The 18,544-nt window shown below is 42.5% G+C and overlaps 1 protein-coding gene across 7 annotated transcripts in view; it reads right to left on the minus strand.

The window, feature by feature from the left end:
• The window catches only part of JAKMIP1 (janus kinase and microtubule interacting protein 1), a 292,916-nt gene that overhangs the window by 205,545 nt on the left and 68,827 nt on the right, over positions 1-18,544 (minus strand). The gene's annotated exons all lie outside the window — the stretch shown is intronic.

Genomic DNA, 18,544 nt, shown 5'->3' on the forward strand with positions numbered 1-18,544 from the left:
TTGAAGTAAAAAACAAAAGCCATTTGATTCATCTATTAAACAGTAATATAATTAACCCAAAGCTGCCTACAGATACATAGTGGCTGCCCGTATATGCCCAACCCTTGTTCAACACAAGAGGTTTCAACAGATCTGAGTTTCCATCAATTCTATGACTGTAAAGTCCTACTGTCCTTTATTGGTCTCAGGGGGAAGCAACAGAGATCAGTCAATATTGCCTTTTCCTGATCAGGCTTGGCCAGGGAGTATCAGCAAGGGTTGTGGTGGTGCATTCGAACCAGCAAACTCCAGCTTTAAAGTAAAAATAAAAGGAGAAGTGCAGGAATTTAAAAAAAAAAAAAAAAACATACTCACCTACCTACTGCAGCATTGGTCTGATAATGCAGCTGTCCCTGGCTACCCCTAAGCCCAATAGCTGAGTGTTCCTGTGACCGCTGATCACTTAGTTCTCTGGTATGCTCTGAGCAGAGAGCAATGACTGTCAGTCCCTGCTCTGTGCTCTGCCCCTCCAGCATTCACTGGAGCTCCAGACTCGATGGGCCAGGAGAGGCGGATCCTGACATTATTCTCGGGATCTCTCTAGAGCAGTGGTTCTTAACCTGGGTTCGATCGAACCCCAGGGGTTCGGTGAGTCAGTCTCCGGGGTTCGGCGGGGGGGACAAAGGGGAAATTGCTCCCCGCGAGAAAATATTACTGATTGTGAGGCCGAGCGCACCCCGGGAAATCAGAGCTGCGGTCGGGACAACTCACAGCCATTACACATAGACACTTGACACTCCGCCCCCTGTACCTCCCCCAGCAGGTTTCCAGCCTATCTCCTGCAGGCTGCTTGCTGCGTGAGTGGGCGGGATGGGGATGTACCTGACCACGGAGATCGCACCTGCCTGGAAGAGGGAAGTGTGAGCAGCTGAGCAGAGTGAATGTTCCTGGAGGTAGGCTCAGCTAGTTGTACATGGTGGATTCGTTTACAAGGACCTCTATGCTACGTCTGCTGAGTTACTGCAGCTTAGCATAGAGGTGCTGTTAGCTGACAGATGGAAATGCATGTCCTTTTCATTTAGCTCAATAAAGCATTGTGAATACCCCCTGGTGTGTGCCCTCCTGATACCCCATGGAATGCTCTCCCAACACCTCCCCCCAATGTGTGCCCTCCTAACACCCCATGGTATGCCCTCCAAACACCTCCCCAAAGTGTGTTCCCTCTTGACACCCCATGCTATGTCCTCCCAACCCCCCCCAGTGTGTGCCCTCCTGATACCCCATGGTATGCCCTCCCAAAACCCCCCCCCCAGTGTATGTCCTCCTGATACCCCATGGAATGCCCTCCCAACACCTCCCCCCAGTGTGTTCCCTCCTGACACCCCATGGTATGTCCTCCCAGCCCCCCCAGTGTGTGCCCTCCTGATACCCCATAGTATGCCCTCCCAACACCTCCCCCCTCAGTGTGTTCTCTCCTGATACCCCATGGTATGCCCTCCCAACCCCCCCCCCACCCCAGTGTGTGCCCTCCTGACACCCCATGTTTTAATGTTTTGTTCTTTGTTCTTAATGGTTTTGTTTTTTGAGATACAGTCGCCAACACTTGCAGGGAGGCCCCAGCGAGATTTGAACTCGCGACCCCTGGTTTACAAGACCAGTGCTCTAACCCCTGAGCTATGGAGCTTTTTTTTTTATTTTTTTTTATGGTTTTATTTTTTAATGATTAATGGTTTTGTTCATTTTGTGCACCTATGTATAAATATATACCTAAATATATACCTATGTTTTGAATTTGAAAAAATCATATTTTATTTTTTCAATTAAGAAGGGTTCGGTGAATGCGCATATGAAACTGGTGGGGTTCAGTACCTCCAACAAGGTTAAGAACCACTGCTCTAGAGTCTGGAGCAGGGAAGGCAACACAATGTCTTCATTCAAATGGAAATCAGAGACAACGGTTGGAAGGAACGACGGACAGGGGCAAAGAACCACCTTATCTCAGTTGACCACCAAGTAAGGTGAACGACAAGATAACGGAGCCAATTCTGACACCCTGAGTGCAGAGGTGATTGCCACCAAAAAAGCCACCTTCTGGGACAACGTAAGCAGGGGAATCTCCCAAAGAATTTTCAAAGATTTTCTAGAAAACGGAGAGCACCAAGTTGAGATCCCAGGGCGGTAATGGAGACCACACTGGGAGGAGCCAAGTGTCGAACCCCCTGAAGAATGGTACGCACCAGGGAGTGTATGGCCAAAGGTCGTTAAAAGACCGCCAAGGCCGACACTTGGCTTTTGATGGTATTCAAAGCCAATTTCTGCTCAACCCACCGTTGAAGGAAGGTCAAGACCCAAGCCACTGAGAAGATAAGATTAATTTCAGCATGAAATTTCTGAAGTTTGTCCAGAAGAAGGAACACTCTGGCTAGAGTCCAGTCCAGACCCAGATAGTCCAGCTTTGTGGAAGGAACCAGAGCAGATTTCCGATAAATCAGAAGCCAGCAGAGTCCGTATTGTGATGTCCACGTTGTCCACCAGAGCAGCATATGACTCTGCACGCAGAAGATGGTCGTCCAAGTAGCCCAATACTGCAATCCCCTGCTGATATTACAATGCTAGCACTGGGGCCAACACTTTTGTGAAGACCCGAGGAGCGGAGGCGAGACCAAAGGGCAACACCACAAATAGAAATGGAGAAAAAAAAAACTGGGTACCTATAGCAGAGAGGGGGGGGGCGGAGTATACCTCCTGGGACTGCCCATAGGCATAGTCTGTCTTTTCTTTTTGCTGCCTAGTGTCCTACTCCTGTAAGGGGCAGTATAACCCAATGGTTAAGAAGACAGGAGCTGTGTTCGTCAATGAACGAAAGAGAAAAAAAAAAACGTTAGAGCAAAATCCCTCCAAAAACTTTTTTTTTTCTTTTTTTTTTTTTAAAAAAGAAAGTATCCGGAAGGGCTACAACCTCAACGTTTGTACTGGGGTCTATATCCCCACTGCGCTGAATTCCACGTAAGGCACACTGATGCACATTACTATTTTTTTTTTTTAGCTACATGAAAGCAGACAGAAGAACATGTGAGAGCAAATAATCTCAATTGTGCAGATACACTTTTTCACATTCATCATTCATTCCTTTTAATCCTACAAAATATTATTGCACCGGACTGGAAAGTAATATTAAAAAAGGCATTACAGCTTAATGAAGCGAATAGGCTCTAAACACTACAAATTACCCTTTGGAAAGTAAGGATTTATTTTCCATAGAAAGCATATCAGCACTATACAAGTTCCAACATCCTGCAGCACCTTAATATTTGTTGATATTCTCATTCTTCACAGCACAAAGACAAATGTGAACAGCAATAAGTGTCAAATCCCTACATCCTGTTGTTCAAGGATCAATGACGCAGATAGTGCAATAATTCGTTTACTTTGCCCATCAAGCACGACATGGGAATTACTTAAAGCCTTTACACAGCAATATGCTTTAGGATACAGTTAAACAGTAGTTTAAGTAACATGCACAAGACTGTGCAAGCTTCAAGTCTGTCTACACAGTAAGGTGGAAAAGAGCGTGAAGAAAAACATTACTTAGAAAGTAAATGCTCTTTTTCACATGAAGTTTGTTCTTTTTACAGTAAGCACACCGATTAAGTAATGCTGCACCATCCACCAAAAAAATAGATAAATAAATAAGAAAATAAAAAATGATTTTTTATATATATATATATATATATATATATATATATATGGGATCGACCAATTATCGGCCGATATGCACTTTTCCCCGATATATCAGAATCGGCCCTTGAGGTTACCCATATTGCCAATATTTAGGGAAAGTGCTTGTACCGGAGTGATGCCTGCAGCTAGAGGCATCACCCCGGTACCGGCATCGGCTGTCTTGTAATGATAACCGATGCGGCTGAGATGCTGCTCAGCTGTCATTACAAGGAGCGGGAGGGGACGTCCACCCCTCCTGCCGCCTTCCGCGGCTCGCCCGGGTCTCCCGCCCCACCGGGAGACCCGGGCATGCTACCTGCACGGCCACCAAAGACCCGATCAAAGCCGAATTCGGCTCTGATCGGGTCTCCATGTAAAAAGCCCAGAAGTGATGTTATGACATCACTTCCGGGTACTCTGCGCCAAATTTTAAAAAACTGGCGTTTTGAATGCTTTTCAGTGCCGAGGAGGCATTTGGGGTCTTTTAGACCCCCAGATCCCTCCACAAGGAGTACCTGGGGGGGGGGGGGAATTAGTTTTTTACATGTTCGAAAATATCGGCCAATACTGACATCCGATGACCAAAATATTGATATCGGCATCAAAAAAACGATATCGGTCGATCACTAATAGAGATAACTGGAAATTAGGCATCTCAAAGAATTATATTATTACATAAGACCAAAAGAAAAAAAAAAAAAAAGGGGGGGTTTTAATACAGAAATGTTGGCTTACTGAAAAGTATGTCAATGTACAGTATAGTATGCACTCAATACTTGGTCGGGGCTGCTTTTGCATGAATTACTGAATCAATGCGGCGTGGCATGGAGGCGATCAGCCTGTGGCACGGCTGAGGTGTTATGGAAGCCCAGATTGCTTTGATAGGGACCTTCAGATCGTCTGCATTTGGAGGACATCCTGAATATGGAAACCATCAAAAGTATTATTTGATCCCTTTGCCATATGGTAAAAAGGATCAACACCATCTGGTGAATGGGAATTTCTATTAACCTCTTTCATGGAGAGTGGCACTACCTTTATTACTAGGAGATTATATATATATATATATATATATATATATATATATATATATATATATATATATACTCAGGACGCATTTGACTTCAGTGGCAGGAAGTCTGCACTGCTCCTGGTGGGATTCTCTGAAGGACTGATTTTATACCATCATTTGGACTTTTTGTTCATTGGACTTTTTTCAAATTCTGAGTGCACGGGGTCTATAGGGGCCACTCAATTTCTCCTCTTTTTTTGCACTAGTATTTTATGTTAATCTATTTAATTTTATATTTTTTTAGTTTGTACGCATTTTTTGTCACTACCAGTATATATGTTTAATCTGTGTTTTTTCTGATACGAGTTGCTTATTGGAGAGTTAGCGCAGTTTATCGCACAAAGTGTTTTCACGCCTGCGTTTTCTTTACTCATAGCTCGTCTGCATTGTTGGGTCTGGTACCTCTCATCTGCCTCAACAATACCTCACAGATTCTCTATGGGGTTTAGGTCAGGTGAGTTTGCTGGCCAATCAAGCACAGTGATACCATGATTGTTAAACCCGGCATTGGTACTTTTAAGAACTTTTGGCAGTGGGAAGTGGTTAAAGATGCACTGGACTGCATCAGGTGTGAACCTTCCCTAAATACAGAAAGTGGTGTTCAACCTTATACAGTTGCTTCCTGGTTTCTGGTCTAGGTCAAAATGAGGTCATACATCCCAGGAGTCCTCTTGGGAATTTTTCTTCCCCTATCATCTGGAGGAGGGGTTTTCTCAGCTTAGCACACCCTCCTGCCTGCATGCCTAAGCTAAGGACAGGTGGATTACAGGACATAAAAGGCTACATGAATAATAAGACCTTAATGAAGATTGTCGCCATAGCAAGAAATTCGGGGGGGGGGGTGATTTCTCAACAGAAATCAGCAAGGAAATATGGATGGATGAGTTTGTGCTTGTGGTGCTCAGATACAGTTTAGTTCTGCTTTAACCCTTTCGCTGCCAGGCCCTGCGCTCCACTTTTAAACTCAGGTGGCCAGGCCATTTTGCAAAGTTTTGTATTGCTTTTTTATTTTTCCCTTAAAGCTTTCAGAGTTTGTGAAAGATCCCCTAAACCATACATTTTCTCAAAACATAGGACCAGTAGAATAAAAAGGAAGGTTGTCATATCTGCGCAAACAATATTTTTGCTACAAAATACACTAAAATCCTTATTAGTGGATACATACATGGCAAAATTTACAACATTACTGCTAAATTCAAACTAGATATAAGCATTAAAACTGTATTGAGTTAATAAAAAATAAATATTTGTACATTTTTAATTGCGCCTTTTTATGAAATAGTGAAAACTGAAGGTGCGCAAAACCGTAAATAAAAATAACTTACTCTAAAAATCCGAGGAGATCATTTTTCACTTCAAGCTTTCAGGATTTGTAAAAGACCCCCCCAAAACATACATTTTCTGAAAGCACATGACCTGTAGAACTAAAAAATGTGCTACTGACTTTTAGGCTCTGCAACAGTTGTGCAAATGTTCAACAAATCGCTATTTTCAGTAAAAATACACTACAATCATTATTAGTGCACACAAAACACACCATAGCTTACAAAATTCCCTCATTCACATGGGGCGTACTAAAGTGTATGCCCCTGGAGGGCTGTGTTCTGTGCATCCCTGTGCAGGCAGTCCTATTCATGTCAATTGGGATGCAACAGCTGCAGAGGCACAGCTGCTGCCCCCAAACAGACATCCATGTGGGTGCATGACCCTAAAACGCAGACAGTGTAAGCTCAGTGATATGCATCCAGATCCACATGGATGTCAAATTGGGGGCAAAGGCTGTATTCATGCAGTTGCTACACCCAAATAACATCAATGGGACTGCCTGCACAAGGATGCACGGAACACTTGCGCATCCCTGTGCAAGTAAACATGGCCTTGCAGGGGTATATGCTGTAGTATGACCTGTGTGAGTAAGGCATTACTAGGTTTTTTTTTTTTTTTTCTTAATTTAATTTATTTTACAATATTGTTTCAATATCATGTACAGTGCCTTGCGAAAGTATTCGGCCCCCTTGAACTCTGCAACCTTTTGCCACATTTCAGGCTTCAAACATAAAGATATAAAACTGTAATTTTTTTGTGAAGAATCAACAAGTGGGACACAATCATGAAGTGGAACGAAATTTATTGGATATTTCAAACTTTGTTAACAAATAAAAAACTGAAACATTGGGCGTGCAAAATTATTCAGCCCCTTTACTTTCAGTGCAGCAAACTCTCTACAGAAGTTCAGTGAGGATCTCTGAATGATCCAATGTTGACCTAAATGACTAATGATGATAAATAGAATCCACCTGTGTGTAATCAAGTCTCCGTATAAATGCACCTGCACTGTGATAGTCTCAGAGGTCCGTTTAAAGCGTAGAGAGCATCATGAAGCACATGGAACACACCAGGCAGGTCCGAGATACTGTTGTGGAGAAGTTTAAAGCCGGATTTGGACACAAAAAGATTTCCCAAGCTTTAAACATCCCAAGGAGCACTGTGCAAGCGATACTATTGAAATGGAAGGAGTATCAGACCACTGCAAATCTACGAAGACCTGGCCGTCCCTCTAAACTTTCAGCTCATACAAGGAGAAGACTGATCAGAGATGCAGCCAAGAGGCCCATGATCACTCTGAATAAACTGCAGAGATCTACAGCTGAGGTGGGAGACTCTGTCCATAGGACAACAATCAGTCGTATACTGCACAAATCTGGCCTTTATGGAAGAGTGGCAAGAAGAAAGCCATTTCTTAAAGATATCCATAAAAAGTGTAATTTAAAGTTTGCCACAAGCCACCTGGGAGACACACCAAACATGTGGAAGAAGGTGCTCTGGTCAGATGAAACCAAAATCAAACTTTTTGGCAACAATGCAAAACGTTATGTTTGGCGTAAAAGCAACACAGCTCATCACCCTGAACACACCATCCCCACTGTCAAACATGGTGGTGGCAGCATCATGGTTTGGGCCTGCTTTTCTTCAGCAGGGACAGGGAAGATGGTTAAAATTGATGGGAAGATGGATGGAGCCAAATACAGGACCATTCTGGAAGAAAACCTGATGGAGTCTGCAAAAGACCTGAGACTGGGACGGGGATTTGTCTTCCAACAAGACAATGATCCAAAACAAAGCAAAATCTACAATGGAATGGTTCACAAATAAACCTATCCAGGTGTTAGAATGGCCAAGTCAAAGTCCAGACCTAAATCCAATCAAGAATCTGTGGAAAGAACTGAAAACTGCTGTTCACAAACGCTCTCCATCCAATCTCACTGAGCTCAAGCTTTTTGCAAGGAGGAATGGGCAAAAATTTCAGTCTCTCGATGTGTAAAACTGATAGAGACATACCCCAAGCGACTTACAGCTGTAATCGCAGCAAAAGGTGGCGCTACAAAGTATTAACTTAAGGGGGCTGAAAAATTTTGCACGCCCAATTTTTCAGTTTTTTATTTGTAAAAAAAGTTTGAATTATCCAATAAATTTCGTTCCACTTCATGATTGTGACCCACTTGTTGATTCTTCACAAAAAATTACAGTTTTATATCTTTATGTTTGAAGCCTGAAATGTGGCAAAAGGTTGCAAAGTTCAAGGGGGCTGAATACTTTCGCAAGGCACTGTAGATTACCTATTTTTTGGTAGGGTTGGGAGTGGGGGTGGTGTTGGAGATATCAGGGCTCTGAACAGACCCCTGATGTCTCTTTTTTGAGACAAAGAAAGGGACTAAAGACAGTCCTTTTCTCTGCACCTTAAACTGCACTGTACATGAACAAATTGGAGTCTGTATAGAGGCTCCTATTCATTCACAAAACTGCAGTGTAGTAAACACAGTTTACTATGCTCCAGAGATTAACGGACATAGGAGCTATCAGTACTTATCACAATATCCTTTCAAGGAAAGGAAGGGTGCTGCTTAACACACGTTTACCAACCCCCCCTGCTCTCCATCCTGATGACAGCTTCCCCGTGCACCCCAGCAATAGTTGCAGCCGGCCAGAGGGGGAGAAGGTAATGCTAGCCAGCAGAACAAAATTAGACAGATCGGGGGATCGGTGAGAAGGGGGGCCATTTCGGGGGGGGGGGGTGGAGTGAACAGGTGCAAAGCATCTGTGGCTGCCCTGCAGCACCTGAAGCCAGTGGGAAAAGATTAAAGCCGGCAGCTGCAGAGTAGCCACAGGGGATGGAGGTTGGAGGGGTTGAATGGATGCTGTGGGGGGGGGGGGGGGTGGATGTGGGAAAAGCGCAAAACAGCCAGTGAACACCCATGCAATCCGATTCTGGTGTGGACCACAAATTTGGTCCGAATGCAATGCAAATTTGCATCGCACAGACATCGCATGTGATTTGCACAGCAATGGGGTGCGAATCACATGCAATGTCTTCCATCGCACCAATGTGAACTAAAGGCTAAAGGTTTTTTCACCTTCATGCATTCTATGCACTTAAGGTAAAAAACCTTCTGCGTGCAGCAGCCCCCCCTAATAGAGAAAGAATTGGCTCTCCAGGGACTCTCCCTCCTTATTGGCTGGGACTTCAGCAGGAGCCATTGGCTCCTGCTACTGACAATCATGGCCAGTGAGCCAATGAGAAGAGAGGGGGCAAAGCCAAGCCACAGTTCCTTGCCTGAATGGACACGCAGAGCGCCTGCTTGGGTGCCCCCATTGCAAGCTGCTTGCTGTGGGGGCACTCGACAGGAGGGAGGGGCCAGAAGCATCAGCAGGGGACCCAAGGAGAGGAGGATCGGGGCTGCTCTGTGCAAAACCGCTGCACACAGCAGGTAAGCATGACATATTTGGGTTTGTTTGCCATTAATATCACTTTAAATTAAAAAAAAAAAAAAAAAATTGTGGGTATGTTTCAGAATCTGGGAACACAAATCTGAAATATATATGTATTTGTAGTAATGGGCGCAGCTTATAACCTCAATTATACAATCTGTGGTTAGCTTAAAGGGCTCTTGCCATTTTGCCCTCCCATAGTTCCTTTATCGAACACTCCGGACTTGTAGTTAGTTATGCAGGGCTCCCATCTCTGTTTTCTCCATCACAGCTGTCTCAAATTACATGGTGGAGCATGTGACCTCCTCCTATGGTGTAGTACTGGGTTTTAGTGGCCAGTCACAAGGCCTGAACAAAGTCACATGATGGAGGTGGTAAAATCATTGCCCTGTGCACAGAGCATTCTACGACAATTGCGATGGAGGAAGGATCTCAAAATGTGTAAAATGTGGCTCATGTAACGCCCACACTGCCACATCAAACTCTGTGAATGAATAAACTACAACTATCGTCTTCAACTGAGGCCGGCAGTTTAGAGTTCTCAATGAACTGTGAGGGCGCTGGTTATCATTCATGTAGTTAATGCATTGTACTGGGAGTCTGCAGGAGCCTGACATTGCACCTATGATCTGTTGATCATAGGTGCAATGCTTTACCGGCTCCAGGGTGAAAAAAAAAAGTACACTTTTTTACCTGCCAAAAGATGTGCATTTATTATTATTATTTATTTATTATTATTTTTTTTATAAAAAGTGAACTCATCATTTACCTTTATAAGAAAAAGAATGGCTTGTAAATGTATATATCAAAAACTTTCTCTATTCCCTTGGGGTTCAGGAGACATATCTCGGCTACTTCACTTTTAGTAGGACTCCGCTTTAGCACCAAACCTTCTCAGACCTTATAAACTTGTACCAAACAAGATGCAGTAACTTTGGCCATTCAGTATGACATCTCCAACTACAGTGACAGGAGCAATGGACCAGGAAGGTTCAACCTAGCACTCTGCTATATGGTTAAACAAGGGGAAGAGTTGACCCGAATACAATTCCACAGTAATTATAACATGCATACAAAGCTGACAAGTGTTACATCCATTTTTCTGAAATGTTTTGCACCGAAATATGCCAAAACCTCCTGTGCTTACAGTTTAGTAGAGTAAAAATAGAATAACCCAATTTATAAATATTGCCATACATTGTGTTGAAGGATGAATGCCAATACTTTAAACCTAAAGACTTACTACATATAGCAAAGTTATATTCAAAGATTCACACTGGTCATTAGGTAAGAATAATGCAAAAACCTAAACTATTAAAAAAAATGAAACATCAGAGATTACTACAAAAACATGACATAAAATATCATACCTTCAACGGCTTCTGCTTTCACTTAGTAAATGCACCCCTTGCACTCCATGCAATACTCTACTAAACTTCTCTGATCAGAGCACTTCCTACAGAGCTGACCACAACACTTCCTCCTTCTCTGACTGCACAGACGCAGCATCTCTATCTGACTTCACACATCCTTGTATATTCTAGGTTAGGTTTATCAAACCAAAGCAAAACAGTGATTAGAAAATAAACTTGGCAAGTACCCCTACTACTACCACCAGTGATGACGGAACACATTCTACAGTCCTGCTTTAGGGGATTCCTAGCCAAATATAGCATTTTTATCATCTTTGAAATATTTAGCAACCACCCTCTTCCCATAAATAGCTATGCTATGTGTCAGTAAAACTGGTCATAGATGGATAGAATTTAAAAAATAAATACATTTAGGAAAAGTCTTCGGAAAATTTCTACGTAAATTCTCATTAGAATGTGGTTGAAAGATTTAGTTTGCTTTTAGCAGTTGATTTTTAGATGGATGAACTTTACTGAATGAAAACCACATATACTATTAGAAATGAGTTTGGGCGAGAAAACATTTCCATCCTACGCCTTTGAAAGTTTTCGTCACTGTGATTGAAAAACGAACATCAACTTGACCCACTAATAATTTGAAAAATGAACAAACTTAGAACATTCTTTTCTTAAAAATTATTATTTTTTTTTTTAGAAATTCTACCCATCTATGACCAGCTTTAGGCTGTCGTTACATTAAAGAACTAATAGAAATGGGTGGAGTAAAGCTAAGCTTAAAGGATAAGTCAAGATTCATAGAGAAACTGACCCTGTCATCTACTGTATCTAGAACTACTGTTTATCCATTTACAAAATCTCCCTTTCTGCTTAAAAATCAGGTAAAAATGTTGTAAGGTATTGTGAATGTCATAATGTTACAACCAGACTAAAGTGCTGAGCCGATTAGCTAGGATAGTGGTGGATGCCAAGAGATGGCCACAAAATAGAAATAGGCCCAAAATAGAAATAGGCCCTATTCAAGGTGCAGGACCTTGAGGTGGATGCCAAGAGCCAACAAGATAGAAACAGACTCCCACCAAGTTCTAGGATCTGAAAGTACCTGGTCCAAATAGAGCCCTAGTAATGGGAATGAAAATGTATGGCCACACTGGTAGCAAGACAGACCAAGGCAGAGTATCAGTCACTATGCAAGTTTGTGTATTATGACACTTCCAGATTCCTTGCCAGGATTTCCAGAACTATTGCCAGTACTTCCAATGTTATACACAGAATCCCTTCTTGTGACCTCTGGCCAAAAGGGTATTTAGGCTCCAGCCTCTGAATTGGTTTGTGCTGTGTCTTCAAACTATCCTTGTGCAAGAGCTAGATTACTAAAGACTGTTAGCTGTTTGACTATTCTCTCATCCTCCGCCTTCTTAATTGCCAACCAAGACTGCCTGGACTACTCTTTCCTTGCTGCCTGCCAAGACTCCTGCATGAACTTGATTATTTTCCTCTGAACTCTAATTTACCATCTATTTGTTGCGGATTTGGACTGTCTGACTTCTCTCTGCTTGCAAGACTGCGATCTGGTCTCTGCACTGTAGCCCTCCTCTACCTGATATGCGCTGGTGGGGCAATCTTAGAGACCACAACCTGGTTACAGTTGCAATAAAGGGTTCCGGGGGACCACAAGGGTTTCCAACCCATCTCCACCATCAGCTTCTCTGGTGAAGACTAACTGGCATTTAGATTGAACGCCCTGGTAGAACCCGCACTGCCTGCCAGAGGATATCATAATAATGTGGTTTTGGCACACCCTTGGGTTGAATCCATATAAGCAGAAACAGAGGGTGGGACAAATTTAGAGGAACCAGAATTTGGATTGAAAACTTTGTAGGAAACACCGCAAAGATTAAATGGCAGCTGGAGTTTAAGCGAGGTTAGGACAAACAAGGTCAGCAGCCTAGGACCAATCTGAATTGAAAGAAAGGAAGAAAAGAGCCCCCCCATAAGCTAACCAGCTATAAGACAATTATTTAAAAAAAAAGGTTATTTAGGTTGCAAACAAAAATGTTAAATAATAATAAATAAACCAATGACCAGGATATGGGCATTTTGCTATATTCTTAGCAAGCAGTTGAAGAGCTTTGAGCTACCCACTAACCCCTGCGACTGCAGGCACTGGAGAAATCCATCCTCACAGATGCACTGAACTGGTACAACTTGTTATCTCAAAAGGTGGAGTCCTCTTCTCCCTCTCCCTGCTGTGATTTAGCAGCTCAGCTCTCACTGGATCCCTCCTTTCAGCAGTCTTCCCACCTCTTAATGTAAATACAGAACAAGAGCTCTGGGGTTTTTGGCAACTTTAAGGATTAAAAATTGCAACCAAAAGAAATATGTAGCAGTACACGAAGCACATAGGATTTTCACTTTTAGGTGCCAAGGTAAAAAACATAACTAATTTCTCTTCTACCCCATCACGACTACTACAATCAGACAGTCCTCTTTAAAATGATACATCTAATTTATTCCCCGGTTTGATAAGTCGGTTCTGCATCTCCAGATCTAAATGCTTATACGGCTCAGTGACTGCCCTAGTTTGAGAAGCTTTCAGCACAAACACAAAATCTTTTCCTGGAATGAATGCATTTATTATGAATAATTCATCCACTCCCACCACAGGCATAATTAAGAATGCAAAAGACAAGCTGGGCAGCAAAGCAAGACTTTTTGCAGGTTGCTGATTCTCAGATCTTTGACCACACACCAATCAATCTGCACACTAGCAGTGAAGGAGAGATCACAACCAGACCAAGAATAATAAACAGGCCTGGCATCTAACCAAAGTCTGCTAAGCCCGATGTCGAGGGAAAGCTGGCTAAGAATACGCAATACAGCGAATATGTTCATTTACAGAATATTTGTTCACATTACACTTGTGAGAATATGTTTTTGGGGGTTTGTTTTTTTTTTTGGGGGGGGGGGGGGGGCTTTTTGAAGGACAAATTATTATTAAGATTACATTTTTATTAAAGAGAATATTTGACGACTTTTTACTGGCCCGGCTACTTCCAATGATAGGAAAAACAGTTACTGAATAAATAAAACTATGACAGATGTAATAGCAACGTTTTTCCTTGCCAAACTTTTAATCAAAGCGTATGTAAACCCAAGAACGATATATTGTATCTGACAAAGCATACCACAACAGAATAATGTGATATTGGGTATATTGGTGCCATTTAAAAAATGCAACATGCTAGCACATGTAATGTGCACGTTCCCACAATGCACGCTGAGGTGTGGTTAATTTTGAACGGCACCCTCTCTCTAATGCACATGTGTTGCAGTGCATCTCAAGATTCTATTTCCCAACCATCAGGTTCCTGTAGAAATGGCTGGGTATATAAGTGGGTGCTGAAACGACTATTGGCTGGAACCGTAAATAGTCAGAGCAAGAAAATGTCACCAGCACACCATGGATCTCCAGAACAGGTCCAAAGCTTATTTCAGCGATCACATCATAACAGCAGATAGCAACATTTCAAAGCCTCGTAGGACATGCGACAAGGTGTGATACAGAACAGAAAATGAGGAAACCCCCACCTTTTCTCCACTTGGGAGAACAAGGCAGGAAAGAGAGGGAAGATGTTAAGGTGCCTAATATTAGGATAATAATAATAGGAGTGGGAGGAAAATCCTCTCACTCCTTTCCCTTTACCACAGACTAATAGTCCAATTAGATGGACAATTCCAAAATTTTAATTCATATATATTGGTGTACAAGATAACCTCCTCTTGTGTACAAGCTGACAATCCCACATCCCCACAAGAGGAGACCAGGAGTGTCTCTCCTCCCATGTCTGTAATGACAGAGGCCTCGATCCTACATACAGCGTCACCAGTTCACAGCTGCACCAGCCCCGTCCATCCAATGGACAGGGTAAGTGCGGCTGTGAACCAATATACATCAATATACATGGATTGGAATTTGGAATTCTCCATCTAAATTGGATATTGGACTATTAGTCTGTGGTAAAGGGAAAGGAGTGGGAGGATTTTCCTCTTCATCTCCGATCCTCTTTTAAGAATACGGTCTATTTATTAACCCGTCACGATTTTCTTCCCCCTTTTTTCTTAGTAACCTTTATGGATCTGACATAAAAGCATGGTCACAGGTGATGATTAAGTCTTCATCTTTCAGACTACTAATCCTCATGCCTTACAAGTGCTGGTAATTCTTCATATCTGGATCCTGAAGAAGCCCTTGAACAGGGCGAAACGCATTGATCCTGAATTACTCACATCGTATTCATTCATTATATTTATAGAGAAATATGTTACTGTCACCTATCTTATGGTTTTGATATTTGATGTATTAATAAATTATTCATGTTTTTATATTTGTGGATTATAGAATTATTAATATTAGGCACCTTAGGATCCCCCTCTTTTTCCTGCCTTGTTCTCCAAGTGGAGAAAAGGCAGGGGATTCCTCCTTTTCAGTTCAATTTGGGGATAGTGCCGTGGATTTGATAGGATATGTATTTTGTCCACACAGAATTTCCTGCTACCTTTTCATATCACAGAACAGAAAATATTTGAAGAACCATTCACCAATCAGTGAGCAAAAATGACCTCAGTCCCGTTCCCTGACAACATATTTCCACCATATGCATAGACATTCAAATAGTACAGGATTTGCTGTTATGTCATTATTTGAAAGTATGTGCATATGGCAGGAATGACATCATTATGACATCAGGGAGTAGGACTGAGGTAATTTTTTTGCTCACTAATTGGTGGATGGTTCTTTAAATATTTCCTGTTCTGGATCACACTTTTTCACATGCCTGATGAAGGGGTCCTGCGAGGCCCTGAAACTTTGCTACCTGCTGTAATGATGGGATTGCTGAATAAAGCTTTGGATGCAACCATTGTGTACTGGTGACATTTTCTCGCAGTGCATCCTAACACACGGTAATGCATTATTCTGAATTGTGGTGTACCGTGTTGCCAAAAATGCAGTACATGTGTGGTAGAAAAACCAAGGGCATGTGCCTGCCCAAAGAACTGAACTTGCACACAGAATAGCCCACAGATCTGGCATAAAATCAGGGCATCAGCCTGTTTACATTGAGGCACGTGCACATGGAGCATGCACACTGAATGGACTTTTGGATCCCAATGGCCTATTTAAAGAACTACAAGGCTCGAGATCATTGCCGAGTGGTCATCCACTCCTATAACCCGTGACCAGTGACTAGACCCTTCTTGTTCCTGAGTTATACCCTTTTTGCCTTCTGACCATGTTTGATCTTGATCCCTCCGGTACCTAACCTTTTTGCTTGTTTCCGGACTCTGTATCTTGCTTATTGTTCTCCTGCTCGTGAGATAGTGACTTCAGCTTGGCTCCGGTTTACACTCGTCTTCTGAATCTGTACCTCCACTACCCTACTGCTACCACTTTCTGCCTGTCTGACCATGTTCCTAATTCATGCTTCTGCAAGCTCTGTGACGACATCTCGCACAAGTTCCCGATCATCAGCTTCTACTTCACCACAAGATCCAGTTCTTCTGCTGGCCAGGACTTCTTACAGGCGTCTGCACCTTTTGAAATTGTGTCCTACCCAGTCAATAATTTCCCAGGAGAAACAGGAAAGGAGGTGTAAGGGGAAGCCCTTTCGTCAGTTCAGCCTCTACAAGATAAGTGACAATGTGCTTTTTTTAGGCCCCTTTCACACTAGTGCGACCTAAAAGTGCCACGATTTTGACTGGACTTGAAGCAATGCCTGTGTAAAGGCCCTCAAAAAGTCGAGAAGTAGTGCAGGGACTACTTTGAAGTCGTTGCGACTTGAAAAGGCACAGATATGAACGGTACCCATTGGAGTGCAACTTGTCATGCGACTTTGCAGTCCCAAAAGTGTGAAAGGAGCCTTAATGTTTTGGTGCTTTGGTGTTTAAGCACAACAAAAAAAATACATTAATTTACATGTGTAAACAAGACGCACCAAAAAAGTTAACCTCTACAAGAGAGGGATATCTGGTCTTCAGCAAGGAGGGAATCACCCCACTGACGAAGTCACGCCCACTGACGTAACGCGTACGGGGGGGAGGAGCCTGACGTCACCCGTGGCGCTCCTACGATTGGAACCAGTCATTACAATGCGGTCATGTTTTCACTGTGTCAGTGCCTTCCAATGTGAGTGTACCTTTATGATTACTGAATAAATGTTAGTTCTATACTGAGAGCATTAGATCTCCTTTCATTTGTCTTTCTGGATTACCGTATGAGAGTCCCTTGGGTCCTGAGGAATCTGGGGAGATCGAGGCTCTATCCATCCTTGTGGCTATCTCTAACATTGATTATATGCTTGGTGACCCCTGGTGGTCGAATACAGGAGGTGAGAGGCTGTAATATCTGTGGTGGTGGAATCACGTTTGCAGTGTCATCATTAATTTACCTTTCCTGCACTGGAGATTTGCCGATTATGATGGACGTTATGGACTATCTTTATGTGTTTTAAATATGTTTTAATACATGTTTTATACATTATTCATTAATATTTTTTATGCACATCCTTGATTTAGCGCTGCACTATTTTCTTTTAATTGTCTACTATAGGTGTTGTTAGGTTTGACCTATCCTGGTGCTTAGCTGCTTCTTTATCCATATGATCATAGCGCTGAATATTTTTTTTTGTATTTGGGAATCAGAGTCTCTCAGGACTTGGGCCCCAACAGCCAAGCAAAGCCAGAAGGTCCGATAGGGACCACAGAAGACGGTTAAAGGCATCTACCCTGAAGGACCAAGGAACCCTAGACACGAACCTGCAGGATCCCCCACTGAGTCGCCCCCCGCCCCCCAGGTAATCGCAAGTGTGAATGGGGTTTAAATCAGGCATGATTTTGTGGTTGTAACTAAGAATGGGAGTGGGGGGCGTGGTTTGTTGGATGGGTCTATAAATGGGTCAATAGGATATCTCCGGATTTCATGTTATGGACAAAATAAAATTACATATTTTATGCAGTCTGTTATTAGTTTGAATGAACTAATTTCTGTTTTCCAAGTTCCCAGCAGCTGAGCTGTTCGTATACAATAGCCTAGCAAGAGGATTTTTCCATCCACATTGTATAGCATTGATGGAGTAATCTTTTAGATTTAGCTTTAAAAAGATAGTTACTAAACCCAGGACCCTGCATTCACTATGCAGTACACAGAACATGGAAATGCAATCGTTTTAGTAAATATAAACTACTAAATACCTTTTTTCATCTGCAGTATATATCAGTCTTGTTACATGTATCATGTTCGGAAGCTGTTTTAAGCTTCTAGAAGGAGTTCTCATTCTTCAGATTGTCCTACGAAGGCTGCAGGACCCCTAACTCTCTGTCTGGACAGTGCTAATTAGCCCTGTGCTGATCACATGCACCATCCCAAGAAAAAAAAAAAACTCCAGCAATGCACATCAAACTGAGCATGTGCAGCCTGTCCCCAAATGCTTTGTTCTATTAGGAGATTTATGAGGACAGTGGAGGAATAAGAGGATCAGAGAGACAGGATCAAACAGCCTTTGAACACAATGCAGAGGATTAACCCCATAGGTTCCACAGTGAGTATAACAAGCATGCTTTGCTGCATATACAGACA

This window comes from Pelophylax lessonae (genome assembly GCF_965119305.1).
Source record: "Pelophylax lessonae genome assembly, chromosome: 1".
NCBI lineage: Eukaryota > Metazoa > Chordata > Amphibia > Anura > Ranidae > Pelophylax > Pelophylax lessonae.